General features: G+C 40.1%; 1 long non-coding RNA gene across 1 annotated transcript; it reads left to right on the top strand.

Moving 5' to 3' along the window:
- Positions 1 to 83: 83 nt before the first annotated feature.
- On the top strand, positions 84 to 2,949 carry LOC148937025 (uncharacterized). Its single transcript, XR_016138766.1, has 2 exons — positions 84 to 1,979; positions 2,756 to 2,949. It is a non-coding gene; the product is annotated as an uncharacterized LOC148937025 (long non-coding RNA).
- Positions 2,950 to 5,826: the final 2,877 nt, after the last annotated feature.

The raw sequence follows: 5,826 nt of genomic DNA, 5'->3' as shown, positions 1-5,826 counted from the left end.
CGGTTTTAAAGCGTTAACATTTGGCCTTCTAAAATGCTATACGATTTGGCGTTTGATGCACATAACCTCAAAAATCAGTAGTGTTCATGATGGCAATAACAAAAAAGCATATTCGATTTTCCATCTACTTCGCGTTTCATCTGAAGAAAAATGCTGCTGAAGCCACTGCAATGATTTGTGCTGCATATGGAGAGAACGCTGTAAGTCATACTACATGTAAAAGATGGTATCAAAAATTTCGCCAAGGAGATTTCAGTCTTGAAGATGAATCGCGTGCTGGACACCCTCAAAAGATTGAAACGGATGAATTGCACGGACGAATTGCAAGCACTGCTGGATATAAACTCTGCGCAAACTGAAAAGGAGCTTGCAGAACAGCTTGGCGTTACGCAGCAAACCATTTCCGTATGTTTACATACGATGGGAAAGGTTCAGAAGGAAGGCAGATGGGTTCCGCATGAATTGTCCGAAAACAACAAAAATCGTCGGCGTGACACTGCACTCACTTTGCTTTCAAAGTTCCGGAAAAAAGATTTTCTGCACAAAATCATTACAGGCGATGAAAAGTGGATTCTTTATGATAACCCTAAACGTAGAAAGTCATGGGTTGACCTCTAGTCAACCTTCGACATCGATGCCAAAGCCCAATATCCACGCCAAGAAGGTTTTGCTCTGTATCTGGTGGGATTGGAAAAGTGTGTTGTATTACGAGTGTATTACGAGTTGTTACAACCGGGTGAAACAATCACGGCAAACCGCTACCAACAACAATTGACCAATTTGAGCTATGCATTAGAAGAAAAGAGGCCATTTACTGGCCAAGGACGTCGTAAAGTAGTCTTGCTTCATGACAATGCTTGACCACATGTTGCGAAAGCGACTCAGGACCATATCTTTGCGTTAGGTTGGGAACTTCTCCCGCACGCGGCGTATAGCCCAGACATGGCGCCTTTCGATTACTACCTATTCCGGTCGCTGCAGCATCATTTGGCTGATACACATTTCGTAAGATTTGTAGAGATATGAAAATGCATTGATGACTTTATCGCTTCGAAGCCGGTGAGCTTCTATCATCAAGAAATTCGCAAGCTACCCGAAAGATGGCAAAAGGTCGTTGATGCAAACGGGAAATATTTCGTTGATTAATATTTTTTTGTTTGTTTTTGAATAAAGATTGAATTTTACATAAAAAAGCTCAGAACTTTTTTGTACACCTAATATATATATATATATATATATATATATATATATATATATATATATATATATATATAGAAATGAAATCGTAAAGAGTTTATTCTGTTAAGGCGTGTTAAAGAAAATAAATAGGAGTGTTCAGTATTGAGTGAATATTGAATATTGATTAATTTATTGTTCAGAAAATAGTAATTAATGAGAGAAAATGAAGTGAACTAATAAAGAATAAAGAGTTATTTTCTCTTTGGAGAATAGTTAATCTGTAAAGATTTATACAGGTACATATAAATATAATACAGTATATTTGGTATGTAAAATATGACGGACAAAGATTTATACAGATTAATACTATTCTCCACTTTTTTTATTATTAGATTTTTTTATTATAAATTTAGAATATTGAAAATTTAAAAGAATGTTATTTGAAAATTATTATTTGTTCTTATTCTAAAAATAAATGGACATTATATTTAACGTAATCGCATATATATATATATAAGTATATTTATAATTGTTCGAGAAATTTAGCGTAATTATTATAAAGTATCGGACCTGTGAGCGACGTACCGGATGAGGCTATTCCGCGATTAACTTATTCTTATATAAAAAAAATATCACAAGCAAAATATCACAATGTCGAGAAATATAATGCTACAAGAGTATTTGAGACACGCCACGAGATAAACAGAATGAGTCCTAGTTGCGCACAGAATAAATCGGATACAGCAAATTGAATGGATCGGACACAGATCCAAACGGACACAATAAGGAACGGACACAAGGTAACTGAAATCGGACACAGTGAAAATCGGACACAATGGCAATCGGATACATTGAAAATCGGACAGTTCTGATCGGATAGGAAATGGACACACGGTAGCTACAAAGGCATAGTGTCAATCGGACACAGTGCCAATCGAACATAGTAGGAAATGGACGCATGAATAGTTAAATAGATAAAAGAATCTGGCAAAAAAACGCGGCGGTCTGTCTCGCGAACCGAGATATTAAGCGTTAAAGTTGACATTTTTGACTAGGAAATCTGTCATAGCGACATAATCCAGCGAACTGAGCACGGACTCTTCGTGGGCGCGATAATTAGAAACACTACAACTGTATTTTTTAAATCTTATAAATTTAAAAAATATATATTTATCTTTTTATTTTAAAGTAATAATATTCAATACATATGTTTATTTTATATACTATTCCTTATATTGAATATTTTTTTCATATTTTATACAATTTTTTTACCAAAGTTAATAATATAATATAGTTTTTTTTATTAATCAATATTTATATATTTTTATGTATATTTTTTAAATTATTTTTTTACTTTTATATTTCATATTTGATATTTATATTTTATATTATCTATAGAGTATTTTTCACTATTAGCTACGTATTTATATCATATTTATATTATTTTTATTTAATTTATATCTTAAATATGATGCTAGCATATAAATAATAAGTTAGAAAAAAAGAAGAAGTAGTATATATATATATATATATATACATTCAATGTACTAAAATGAAATAGATATATATTTTGTAGCGACATCGACGGACGAGCCGCGCAGCCAATCAGCGCGTGACGATGCCTGCCAATGAGGGACGTGAGAGAGAGGAGATGATGAGAAAGAAGGAGAGACACAGTCACGCTCAATTCCTGAAATAGAATTGTCAATCAGTCAGCTGTGATACCATTGTGATATATTTCTAGAATACACTTGTACATTATATAGTAAATCGTGTGAAGCTCAATACATACCTTACTGCCTCCACCTCGACTCCTCTTTTCCTTCACATTCATATTCTCGCGTGGCCAAGCGATGAATCCACCACATCGAGAAATTGATCGGTGACCCCGACGTGATTGTTGAAGGTCGGAGTAACGGTCGAGTTCGAAACCAATACAAAGGCTTCTTTCTTTCTTCTTCTTTTCTTTCCTTTTTTTAAGAAATGTCCCTTCCTCATACCCCTTCGGGTTCGCAGGGACGAAATCCTCTGTCTATCTCCGTGCCTCACGACCCAGAAGAAGGCTTCGCTCAGGAGACTCTGCAGAGAACATTCTTGCATCAGCCATCGAACTTTCCAGAACATTTCCCCGCTGAGTTTCATTATGTGAAATTACCTGCCTTCTGACGAAATTGTTCGAGACTCTGATCCGTGCACTTAGACTGCGAGTTCAGTACGTATCGAATGCGGTTTGATAAGCAGAAGTACAACGCTGTACCTCGTCACCTGGACGAGGAAACCTCGACATCATTGCGGACGTCCTCGAGAAATTGCCTGAAACAGAAAAATATGAGAATATTAAACGCGTTTTCATAACTCGCCTCACCGACTCCGAAGAGAAGCCACTGCGGACCTTGCTGATGGGCGTAGAGTTAGGCAATATGAAGCTGTTGAGGAAAATGAAAGCGCTGGCTGGTGGTCACGTTTCGGATGAGCTACTAAGAACCTTGTGGCTACAGCAGCTACCCACAGGTGTACAGGAACTCCTGCTCATCTTCGGCTCATCTCAACTCGTTGAAGAAGTTAGCCGAGTGCACTAACAAAATAACAGACTATCCAGCAAATGTAGAGCATGCCGCCACGATACAAGTATCGCGGCCATCCGGAGTTACAGAAGAAGCTATTTGCGAACTTATTAAACAGATGGCACAGCTTTCCGCTAAACTGGAACGCTTGGAGCATCCACGAGGACGAAATCGCCGATTACGCAGCCGAAGTCGGCGATTCCGTCGTTCAACAAGAGTGACCAGTCGTCATTCGGCTTCTGCTATTACCATGTACGTTTTGGTGACCGTGCCTTCAACTATAGAGCACTGTGTAGCAAGCAGAATGACGCGGGAAACGGCTACGGTCGTCCGACGTAAGAGTCACAGAGAACGGCTATGGTCTTTCGCTCAGACTTCACATTGCTGACAGGACAACGGGGTTGAAGTTTTTTCTTGATACCGGAACGGATGTTTCATTCCTATCTCTCGCTGCAGAGGTAAGTTCAATCTGTTGCAACATTTTATTTGTATGCGGTAAATGGTCGCAGATACAAACTTATGATGACAAGCTGCTCAGCCTCGATCTGGGTCTGCATTGGCCGATCACATGGCGCTTCACCGTGGCCAACATTCCTCGGGCAGTCATCAGAGCCGACCTTCTGAAAGCACATAGATTAGTGGTCGATCTGGAGAGTAGACGTATCATAGACAAGCGCACTAAGCACCTTAGCGTCCCAAGATTTTCGCAGTCAATTCGCAATGTGACTATCAAGATGCTGGACTAGATATCCGAGCATCATTGCATTCTGCGAGACTTTCCGGCCATCACGTAGTTATCGCAGGCAACAACAGGCAAGCATGGAATATGTCATCACATTGAGACGAAGGGATCTCTCATTGCCAGCAAACCTCGCAGACTGCCATCTGAAAAACTCCGCATTGCAAAGGCGGAATTTCAGCATCTGATGGAGCTTGGAATTTGCCGCTACTCACGCAGTCCTTGGGCAACCCCGCTTCACATGGCTCCAAAGAAGAATGGCGTTTGGAGACTTGTGGCGACTATCGGGCCTTGAATACTATCATGACACCAGATAGCTATCCGCTTTCACACATCCGATCTGGTGGCCAACTTGCACGGTAAGCGAATCTTTAGCACGATCGATCTAATCTACGCGTATCACCAGGTGCCTGTGAAATGAAGAGAATATATCAAAGACAGCGGTTACTGTCGCCATTCGGGCTATTCGAGTTTTTTACTATGCCATTCAGGTTGCGCAATGCCACTCAAATATTCCAGCAATTGATGAACAGCATCCTCTAAGATCTCGAATTTTGCTTCTGTGGACGACATCCTGGTAGCATCGAGAAACGAATTAGAATATCGTGAACAGCTTCGATAGGTTTTCCGACGACTACAAAATTCAGGTATCAATCCAAGCAAGTGCGTTTTCAGCCAGAGCAGCGTTGAATTCCTCGACTGAAGTCACTCCGGAAGGAACGAGGCCGTTCCAGCACAAAGTCAAAGCCATCGCAAATTTTCCTCGGCATTAGACAATGATTCAATTCTGCAGATTCTTGGATATGGTGAACTATTACCGACGCCATTTAAAAAATGCAGCAAAGCATCAGGCATCATTAAACGAATTATTAAAAGATTGCAGGAGAAATGACAAGAAACCAGTACCTTGGAGTGATGAGAGTATCAAGGCATTTGAGGATTGCAAGACAGAATTGATGCAAGCCACGCTTCTCACACATCCCACCGAGACATCGCCACTCTTCCTGATGACGGTCACCTGCGTCAGACACTGCAATCGGAACTGTTTTAGAGCAAATCGACAATGGCAGACAACAACCGATAGCATTTTTTTCAAAGAAACTCGGCGCAGAAGAAGTACAGCACGTTCGACAGGAAGCTACTGGCAGTTTACGAAGCCGTCAAACACTTCAAGGAAATCATCCAAGGCCAACGCGTTGTCATCAAGACGGACCACAAGCCGTATTCTCATACTCACGTACGCTTTCCAACAGTGACTAGAGAAAGCACGACAAGCACGCCAGCTGGATTTGATTGCATAATTTACCACAGACATTGTGCATCTGGCGAGGAAAATACAATTAC

The sequence above is a fragment of the Pogonomyrmex barbatus genome, unplaced genomic scaffold (assembly GCF_055798465.1).
Source record: "Pogonomyrmex barbatus isolate J1 unplaced genomic scaffold, ASM5579846v1 scaffold17, whole genome shotgun sequence".
NCBI lineage: Eukaryota > Metazoa > Arthropoda > Insecta > Hymenoptera > Formicidae > Pogonomyrmex > Pogonomyrmex barbatus.
This window is presented reverse-complemented; position numbering and strand designations above follow the sequence as displayed.